Here is an 11,542-nt window from a genome sequence, read left to right on the forward strand (position 1 = left end):
CACCATTTGGATGATCCTTTGATCTCTCTGCCTATAAACTCTGTGTCGGGGTGCCCTCTCTCACTGCACCTGAAGAACGAAAATCGCTTCGAAAGCTTGTGATTGCAAATAAACCTGTTGGAGGATAACCTGGTGTCATGTGATTTTTGATTTTGTCCACTCCCAGTCTAACAGCGGCACCTCCACATTTTAGTTAGTTGGGACACGCTCAATACTACTTTCTCCCCACCCCCACCCTCCTCTAGCTTATCTCTCCACGCTTCAGGCTCACTGCCTTTATTCCTGATGAAGGGCTTTTGCCCGAAACGTCGATTTCGCTGCTCGTTGGATGCTGCCTGAACTGCTGTGCTCTTCCAGCACCACTAATCCAGTATCCACGCTCAATCAAAACGAGTGGCGGTGCCAAGTACCTCAGATCCTGGAAAAACCCAGCACATCTGGCAGCATTCTGTGGAGAAGAAACCAGTTCAAGTTTCAGAGTCGAGAGTGTGGTGCTGGAAAAGTTCAAGTTTCAGGCTTTCTTCTGTCTTCTGTCCATTTCCCGACCTGGATTTACCGACTGTTTCCCCACGCAATGCTGAATATTTCCCACATTTTCTATCTATTTCATTTTGATCAGAAAGTACTTTAACTCTCTGTACTGTCTCATTCTCTTGCCGGTGGTAGAGTCGTAAATCAGTTCTGTGGTTGTGCCTGTTTCAATCTAATGTTTTCTCTCTCTCGAACTTCCCAGCGGTTTTGTTTTTGTCAGCTGGTAGAGGCTCTTTGAATGTCATTTCCAAACGGTATCATCATTGAGAAAGCAGAATTCTGGAAAGTTGTCACCTGAATTTGGTGTAATCTTATTAAATGGATTTTCTAGAATTTCCCAGAAAGATTCCATCTGGCCTATCAAAGTGTTTCTACTCCCACAATTTCGTGCCTCTTCTCGCTTCTCACGTACCCATTGTGCTTTTCAAAGCAAATGTCTTTAGATTCCTGTTAGGGGAATGTAGAAGTTAAACTTCCGACTGAGGATCGAACTGGAGGTATTAGCAGGGAACAAATAATTATGAAAACAAATGTAAAGAAGGAAGGAGGCGGATAGTGGAGAGGAAGATTAAATTGAGTTAACTCATGAGGAATTTTGAGGGAAACTGTTGCTACAGTACAAAAAGGCAGATAACGCGTTCCAGAGATAGACTGCTCCAAGTGGTTTTCTATTAAATGTGCGTGGATAAACATAGATCGATCAACTGAAAGTTCGAAATTCCAAGAATATAAAGGAGGATAGTAAAAGCTTTTTTAGGTATGTCCAAGGCAAAAAAATGGTTAGGACAAAAATTGGGCCCTTGAAGACAGAAGCAGGGAAATATATTACTGGGAACGAAGAAATGGCAGAGGAATTAAATGGGTACTTCAGATCTGTGTTCACTGGGGAAGACACGAGCAATCTCCCTGAGGTAACAGTGGCTGAAGGACCTGAACTTAAGGGAATTTCTATTTGCCAGGATTTGGTGTTGGAGAGACTGTTAGGTGTGAAGGTTGATAAGTCTCCGGGACCTGATGGCCTGCATCCCAGGGTACTGAAGGAGGTGGCTCGGGAAATCGTGGATGCGCTGGTGATTATTTTCCAGAGTTCAATAGAATCGGGGTCGGTTCCTGAGGATTGGAGGGCGGCTAATGTTGTGCCACTTTTTAAGAAGGGTGGGCGGGAGAAAGCAGGAAATTATAGACCAGTTAGTCTGACCTCAGTGGTGGGAAAGATGCTGGAGTCTATTATTTTTTTTTTGAATTTTTTTTTTTTTTGAACAATACAGCGCAGTACAGGCCCTTCGGCCCTCGATGTTGCGCCGATCAAAGCCCACCTAACCTACACTAACCCACTATCCTCCATATACCTATCCAATGCCCGCTTAAATACCCATAAAGAGGGAGAGTCCACTACTGCTACTGGCAGGGCATTCCATGATCTTACGACTCGCTGAGTGAAGAACCTACCCCTAACATCAGTCCTATATCTACCCCCCCTTAATTTAAAGCTATGCCCCCTTGTAATAGCTGACTCCATACGCGGAAAAAGGTTCTCACTGTCAACCCTATCTAACCCCCTAATCATCTTGTACACCTCTATCAAATCACCCCTAAACCTTCTTTTCTCCAAAGAAAACAACCCCAAGTGCCTCAGCCTTTCCTCATAGGATCTTCCTACCATACCAGGCAACATCCTGGTAAACTTCCTCTGCACCCGTTCCAGTGCCTCCACATCCTTCCTATAGTATGGCGACCAAAACTGCACACAATATTCCAGAAGCGGCCGCACCAGAGTCTTATACAACTGCAGCATGACCTCAGGACTCCGGAACTCAATTCCTCTACCAATAAAAGCCAGTACGCCATATGCCTTCTTCACTGCACTATTTACCTGGGTGGCAACTTTCAGAGATCTGTGTACATGGACACCAAGATCCCTCTGCTCTTCCACACTACCAAGTAGTCTACCATTAGCCCAGTAATCCATCTTTTTATTACTCTTACCAAAGTGAATCACTTCACACTTAGCTACATTGAACTCCATTTGCCACCTTTCTGCCCAGCTCTGCAGCTTCTCTATATCCCGCTGTAACCTGCCATATCCTTCCTCACTGTCTACAACTCCTCCGACTTTCGTATCATCCGCAAACTTGCTCACCCAACCTTCTAACCCTTCCTCCAGGTCATTTATAAAAATGACAAACAGCAATGGTCCCAAAACAGATCCTTGCGGAACACCACTAGTGACGGCACTCCAAGATGAATCTTTGCCATCAACTACTACCCTCTGTCTTCTTCCAGAGAGCCAATTCCTAATCCAAACCTCCAACTCACCCTCAATGCCATATCTCTGTATTTTCTGCAGTAGCCTACCATGGGGGACCTTATCAAACGCCTTACTAAAATCCATATATACTACATCTACCGCTTTCCCCTCATCTACCTCCTTCGTCACCTTCTCAAAGAATTCAATAAGGTTTGTGAGGCACGACCTGCCCTTCACAAAACCATGCTGACTATCCTTGATCACATCATTCTTATCCAGATGTGCATAAATCCTATCCCTTATAATTCTCTCTAAGACTTTGCCCACAACAGAAGTGAGACTCACTGGCCTATAGTTACTAGGATTATCCCTACTCCCCTTCTTGAACAAGGGAACCACGTTTGCTAGCCTCCAGTCCTCTGGCACTACTCCTGTAGACAAAGAGGACACAAAAATCAAGGCCAATGGCTCTGCAATCTCCTCCCTTGCTTCCCAGAGAATCCTAGAATAAATGCAATCAGGCCCAGGGGACTTATCTATTTTCACCCTTGCCAGAATTTCCAACACCTCTTCTCTACATATCTCAAAGCCATCCATTCTACTTATTCGTGCCTCAGTATTCATATCGACAACAATGTCCTGTTCCTGAGTGAATACTGACGAAAAGTATTCATTCAGCGCCTCCCCAATCTCTTCAGCCTCCACACGCAACTTCCCATTACTATCCTTGATTGGACCTATTCCTTCCCTAGTCATTCTTTTATTCCTAACATACCTATAGAAAGCCTTAGGGTTTTCCCTAATCCTACCAACTAAGGACCTTTCATGTCCCCTCCTTGCTGCTCTTAGCTCTCTCTTCAGGTCCTTCCGGGCTACCTTATAACTCTCAATCGCCCCTATTGAACCTTCACGCCTCATCTTTACAAAGGCCGCCCTCTTCCATTTAACAAGGGATTCCAACTCCTTATTAAACCACGGCTCCTTCACACGACCCTTTCCTCCCTGCCTGATAGGTACGTACTTATCAAGGACACTCAATAGTTGCTCCTTGAACAAGTTCCACATATCAATTACGCTCTTGCCTTGGAATCTACTTTTCCAATCCACACATCCTAAGTCATGCCTCAACGCATCATAATTTCCCTGCCCCCAGCTATAACTCTTGCCCTGTAGTACACACTTATCCCTCTCCATCACGAGACTAAAAATCACCGAATTGTGGTCACTGTCCCCAAAGTGCTCACCTACCTCTAGTTCTAATACCTGGCCTGGTTCGTTACCCAGAACCAAATCCAGTATGGCCTCACCTCTTGTTGGCTTATCTACATATTGTGTCAGGAAACTCTCCTGCACACATTGCACAAACACTGACCCATCTAACGAACTTGAGCTATAGCTTTCCCAATCAATATCAGGAAAGTTAAAGTCTCCCATAACAATCACCCTATTACTGTCACTCTTCTCCTGAATCATCTTCGCAATCCTTTCTTCAACGATTCTAGGACTATTAGGAGGCCTGTAAAAGACTCCTAACAGGGTGACCTCACCTCTCCTATTCCTAACCTCAACCCAAACTACCTCAGATGGCAAATCTTCATCCATCTTCCTTTCCACCGCTGTAATACTATCTTTGACAAGCAAAGCCACACCCCCCCCTCTTTTACCCCCACCTCTGACCCTACTAAAACATTTAAACCCTGGAACCTGCAACAGCCAATCCTGTCCCTGATCTAGCCATGTCTCCGTAATAGCCACAACATCGAAGTCCCAGGTACCAACCCACGCTGCGAGTTCACCTACCTTATTTCGTATACTTCTGGCATTAAAGTATACACACTTCAAGCCACCCTTCTGTTTACAGGCACGATCCTTTAAGATTGATACCATATTCCTACCCTCCCTACACTCCAGGTCCTGCACCCTAAAGTTACAGTCTGGGTTCCCATGCCCCTGCAGAGTTAGTTTAAACCCCCCCCAAGAGCACTAGCAAACCTCCCCCCAAGGATACTGGTGCCCTTCAGGTTCAGGTGCAGACCATCCTGTCTATAGAGGTCCCACCTTCCCCAGAAAGAACCCCAGTTATCCAAATACCGAAATCCCTCCCTCCTGCACCATCCCTGTAGCCACGCATTTAACTCTTCTCTCTCCCTATTCCTCGACTCTCTATCACGTGGCACGGGTAACAAACCAGAGACAACAACTCTGTTCGTTCTAACTCTGAGCTTCCAACCTAGCTCCCTAAAAGCCTGTCTAACATCCTCAGCACTCCTACCTATGTCATTGGTGCCAATATGGACCACGACTTCAGGCTGCTCCCCCTCCCCCTTAAGGACCCGGAAAACACGATCAGAGACATCACGTACCCTTGCACCTGGGAGGCAACATACCAAACGTGAGTCTCTCTCGTTCCCACAAAACCGCCTATCTGTGCCCCGAACTATCGAGTCCCCAATTATTATTGCTCTGCTCTTCTCCACCCTTCCCTTCTGAGTAGCGGGGACAGGCTCCGTGCCAGAGGCCTGAGCCCCGTTACTTACCCCTGGTAAGTCGTCCCCCCCACAAGTATCCAAAACGGTATACTTGTTCTTGAGGGGAACGACCACAGGGGGTCCCTGCACTGGCTGCTTCCTCCCAGTCCCCCTCACTGTCACCCATCTATCTGCCATCTTTGGAGTTACTACTTCCCTATAGCTCCGATCTATGACCCCCTCTGCCTCCCGAATGATCCGAAGTTCATCCAACTCCAGCTCCAGTTCCCTAACACGGTCTTGGAGGAGCTGGAGATGGGTGCACTTCCTGCAAGTGTAATCAGCAGGGATGTCCATGGCATCCCTCACCTCATACATGTTGCAGGAGGAACATTGCACTGCCTTCACTGCCATCCCTCTAAAGCTAACCTTTATTTAAAAAAACTGGGTCTAAAGAATACAACAAGCAAAATTCGGCACTTACCTCCTTACCACAACGGATCTTATTATTAGGTTAGAGGAGGAGGGCGGGAGGGAGGCACTACCTCCGTAGTGCCTCGGGTTCTTCAGCTGCGCGCTTTTAAAGGGGAAACAAACCTACCCAGGTAAGCTTACGCTCTACCTGCTTCCGGGTCTCGGCTGCCTCTCTGGTCGTCGTCACTTCCCCCTACTGCTCCCGCTCTTTCTGTGAAGAGAGAGTGAAAAAAACCACCGCTGCCCGCTACCGGTAAGTACTTTTAAAACAAACAGTCTTACCTTAGCTGCTGCTCGCACTCAAAATGACCGTTAGCGTCGAAGGGTGAGTATTTATACTCACTGCTTTCCTTCCCGGCTGCCTCTCTGGTCGTCGTCACTTCCCCCTACTGCTCCCGCTCTTTCTGTGAAGAGAGAGTGAAAAAAACCACCGCTGCCCGCTACCGGTAAGTACTTTTAAAACAAACAGTCTTACCTTAGCTGCTGCTCGCACTCAAAATGACCGTTAGCGTCGAAGGGTGAGTATTTATACTCACTGCTTTCCTTCCCGGCTGCCTCTCTGGTCGTCGTCACTTCCCCCTACTGCTCCCGCTCTTTCTGTGAAGAGAGAGTGAAAAAAACCACCGCTGCCCGCTACCGGTAAGTACTTTTAAAACAAACAGTCTTACCTTAGCTGCTGCTCGCACTCAAAATTATAAACGATGAAATTACGGCACATCTGGATAATAGTAACAGGATAGGACAGAGTCAGCATGGATTTATGAAGGGGAAATCATGCTTGACTAATCTTCTTGAATTTTTTGAGGATGTAACTCGGAAGATGGACGAGGGAGATCCAGTGGATGTAGTGTACCTGGACTTTCAGAAAGCTTTTGATAAAGTCCCACACAAGAGGTTAGTGAGTAAAATTAGGGCTCACGGGATTGGGGGCAAAGTACTAGATTGGATAGAGAATTGGTTGGCTAATAGGAAACAAAGGGTAGTGATTAACGGCTCCATTTCGAAATGGCAGGCAGTGACCAGTGGGGTACCGCAGGGATCCGTGCTGGGACCGCAGCTTTTTACAATATATGTAAATGATATAGAAGATGGTATCAGCAATAACATTAGCAAATTTGCTGATGACACAAAGCTAGGTGGTAGGGTGAAATGTGATGAGGATGTTAGGGGATTACAGGGTGACCTGGACAAGTTAGGTGAGTGGGCAGATGCATGGCAGATGCAGTTTAATGTGGATAAATGTCTGGTTATCCACTTTGGTGGCAAGAACAGGAAGGCAGATTACTACCTCAATGGTATCAAATTAGGTAAAGGGGCTGTTCAGAGAGATCTGGGTGTTCTTGTCCACCAGTCAATGAAGGCAAGCATGCAGGTACAGCAGGTCATGAAGAAGGCTAATAGCATGCTGGCCTTCATAACAAGAGGGATTGAGTATAGAAGCAAAGAGGTGCTTCTGCAGCTGTACAGGGCCCTGGTGAGACCACACCTGGAGTACTGTGTACAGTTCTGGTCTCCAAATTTGAGGAAAGACATTCTGGCTATTGAGGGAGTGCAGCGTAGGTTCACGAGGTCAATTCCTGGAATGGCAGGATTGCCTTACACGGAAAGACTGAAGCGATTGGGCTTGTATACCCTTGAGTTTAGAAGACTGAGAGGGGATCTGATTGAAACATATAGGATTATGAAAGGACTGGACACTCTGGCAGGAGGGAACATATTTCCGTTGATGGGGAAGTGCCGAACCAGAGGACACAACTTAAAAATACGGGGTAGACCATTTAGGACAGAGATGAGGAGAAACTACTACACCCAGAGAGTGGTGGCTGTGTGGAATGCTCTGCCCCAGAGGGCAGTGGAGGCCCAGTCTCTGGATTCATTTAAGAAAGAATTGGATAGAGCTCTTAAAGATAGTGGAGTCAAGGGGTATGGAGATAAGGCTGGAACAGGATACTGATTAGGAATGATCAGCCATGATCATATTGAATGGCGGTGCAGGCTCGAAGGGCAGAATGGCCTACTCCTGCATCTATTGTCTATTGTCTATTGTTCCGTTACATCATCAGGAATTGGGGTAATCTGGTTGTCAATTTGCCCAATTTTAATCCTGCTGGCAATACCCAGTTATGAGTTTGCATTAAAGAGAGTGGGTTCTCATCCCATTTCTGACAGTTCCGAGGCCTCCAATTCCAAATAAAGCAAACATTTTGGATAACATTCTATTATTGCTGTCGTTGGGAAACTGATGTCGTCAGGGCTTTCGACTACTTAGGGGAGGGAGGAGTTGCGATATGTCGGTTTTCCAAAGCACAAATACAGATCAATGGGTAGGATTTTATACCTATTGTGAAGAGATGGTTGCAAGGAGGTCAAAGCTGTTAAATAAATATCCAGGAATACGTGACTTCACTAAAATACAGACGGGAATGGAAGGGCAGTGAAATTATTTTCTTTTGGTTGATTATAATGCATATGGATAGAGGTAAGAAATGACCAAGGAAGAAGACACCAGTGTGAGTTGTGAGTAGACCTTGTTACAGTAGCTTTTAGAACAAAGAGATTAAACATAATTAAACATAATTCCTGATGAAGGGCTTTTGCCCGAAACGTTGATTTCGCTGCTCGTTGGATGCTGCCTGAACTGCTGTGCTCTTCCAGCACCACTAATCCAGTATTAAACATAATGAGGGCATGTAAAAGAGCAGTACATTAATCGTGAGTGACTCTAGTCTTCATATAGATTGAGAAAATCTAATTGGTAAAGGTAGGCATGAGGAAAAATTTATAGTATTTGGGACAACTTTCTAGAATAATATATGGTGGATCCAGCCAGGGATCAGATTATTTTGGTGGAGGTTTAATAAATAATCTCAGAGTAAAAGACCCTCTCGAAAACAGTGACCATTTCTTGGTAAAAATTTGCATTCATTTTAATGTTGAGAACTTAGGTTGGAAACAGTTGTTCAAAACTTTTTTTAAAAAAGGCAATTACAGCAAAAAGGATAGTTAAAGAGCACTGTTCAAAGAAGTAGTCCATGACTCAGATTAAAGATATATCTCAGTGAGGAAGCAAGATTCTGGAAAGAGAATAAAACAGACCACAGTTAACCAAGGAAGTTAGGATAGTATCAAATTGAAAGAAGAAAAAATACAATGTGGTGAAGAATAGAAACAGGAACTGTAGGCCAGTTGGCTAACATGTTATTGGGAAATATTAGAATCTATTGAAAAGAATGCAACAGTGGAGCATTTGAAAATATATGATGTAATCCAGCAGAATTAACTTTGGTTTATGAAGGGGAAATCATGACTAACAAGTTTATTAAAGTCACTTGGGCATGTAACAAGCAGGATATATAAAGGATAGACAAGTAGATGTATTATGTTTGTTTTTCCAAAAAGGCATTCGATGGGGTACCACATACAAAGCTACCCCTAATAAAAGCTCATGGTATCAGAGATGGTATAGTAGTATGGATCTAGGATTGCCTAACCAACAGAAGACAGAGAGTTAAGGTAAATGGGGCATTTTAAGGATGACAACTTATAACTAGTGGAGTGCCACAGAGACTGATGCTGGAGCCACAATTATTTACGATATACATTAATAACTTACATGAAGGAACTGAATGTACTATCACCAAGTTTGTGGATGACACAGGACTAAGTAGGATTGATTGATTTGTTTTATTTATTGTCACTTGAACCAAAGTACAGTGAAAAGCTTTGTTCAATGATCAGTACAAGAGAGATCAACATTAGCAAGATCAACACTATTCAAGGCTAGAGAGTCCAGTCAAAGTCTAATAATGGGGAATGAGCTGTTCCTGAACTTACTGGCGTATGTGTTCATCCTTCTGTATCTTCTGCCTGATGAAGATCCTGCAGATCATTATCGGGTTGCAAAGGGTCTTTGATGATGTTTGCAGGCTTTCTGTGGCAGCGAGCCATGTAAATCAAGTCCATGGATACAAGGTTGGCTCCCTTGATTGCCTGAGCTATGCACACCATCGTCTGTAGTTTCCTATAATCCTGGGCAATAGCAGTTGCCATACCAGGCAGTTATGCACCCAGACAGTATGCTTTCAATTGTGCATCTGTAGAAATTAGTGAGGGTTTTTATGGACATACCAAACTTCCTGAGCCGCTTGAGAAAAAGGTGGCATTATTGTGTCTTCTGGACTGTCGTGACTACAAGGAAAGACCAGGACAGTAGGGAAGGCAAGTAGTGAAGATAGCACAGTTTACGGAGGGGTGCAGACAGATTAAATGAGTTGGCAAATCTTGGGATGTGAAAACGTGGGAATGTGAGGCTTCTTACTTTTGCAGGAAGAATGAAAGAGTATATTATTTAAATAGCAAAGGACTGCAGAAAGCTGCATGAATTTAAAACAAAACATCCAAGTTCAATGGGTGATAGGCTGTTGTCCTTTATTGCAAAGGGAAGGGAATATAAAAAAGGAAGATCTTGCTAAACTAGACAAGTCACTAGTCAGACCCCACCTGAGATACATGAAAGGTTTTGGTCCCTGTATCTAAATTTTCATACAACTCAACAACTTGGAGCAAGGAAAGAGAGAGAGAGACAGAGACAGAGAGAGAGAGAGATCAGTTTTTCCTTGACTCAAAAGTAGTATCTCTGTTCTCTGCAGTCAAAACTCACTGCAAACCTGAGGAAAACCAGTTTATCTTTCCTGCAACAGTTGTGAGATCTAACTTTTAACTGATAAGTCAGATTTTTTTTGAGTGAGCTAACTACCTTTAATCTCATATCAATCAGTGAAAGCATTTGAAGAAAAATAACTGAAGTAAGATGCTGGCCAGCAGGAGAGTCAAAAGGATCATCTCACAATAGAATCTGGAAACAAAGTCTCCTGAATTGTTTGCCTCATTTCCTCCCATACATGTTTCACCCTATTTGACTGTCTAAGAGGGAACTTATAAGATATTAGAGTTTTATTTAGTAGTGTTATATGCCAATGATTTATAATGCTTTTACCTATAGCTATATCTATACTTTAGCTGTACCTATTCTTGTTCAATATAGAAACATAGTCTTTGCTTTTTCTCAATCTGGGTTTGAAAGTCATGTGAATTGGCAAACTTTGCATACTTTCTAAAACCTTTACATTTTGCAATAATATCTGAAATGTCAGGCTTCAATTTCCAGTATGTTAACCAAGTCAGTCATAAGAAAATAGATTAGAGAAGTACTGGAAAAGCACAGCAGGTCAGGCAGCTGATAAAGGGCTTTTGCCAGAAATGTTAATTTTCCTGCTCCTCGGATGCTGCCTGATCTGCTGTGATTTCCAGCATTACTCTAATCTTGACTGATCTCCAGCATCTATAGTAGCAATTTTCACCTTGTCATAAGAAAATGTTGAGTGAGTTGGAATTCTACTCATTGGAGTACAGAAGAATGGGAGGATACTTTAATGAAACATATAAGACTCCTAGGTGACTTTAGAGGGCAGATGCAGAGAGGCGGGAGAATCGAGGATCACAGGGTATAATGTCAACATAAGGAATTGCTTATTTTAGACAGCGATTCCATCAGAGTGTTATGAATCTGTGGAATTCTTTACAGCAGAAGGCTGTTGAGGCTAGGTCATTAAGTCTATTGAACACTGACGTAGACAGATTTTTAAATAAGTACGAAAATCAAGAGTTATAGGAAAAAAGCAGGAAAGTGGAGTTGATGATTACCATATCACCCATGATCTAATTGAATGACAGAACAGACCTAAGGGCTGAATGGCCCATGTCTGCTCCTAATTCTTATGGTCTTATTATAGGGCCCATTTCCAGTGATAACCCACGTATA

The sequence above is a fragment of the Chiloscyllium punctatum genome, chromosome 15, assembly GCF_047496795.1.
Source record: "Chiloscyllium punctatum isolate Juve2018m chromosome 15, sChiPun1.3, whole genome shotgun sequence".
NCBI classification, from domain to species: Eukaryota; Metazoa; Chordata; class Chondrichthyes; order Orectolobiformes; family Hemiscylliidae; genus Chiloscyllium; species Chiloscyllium punctatum.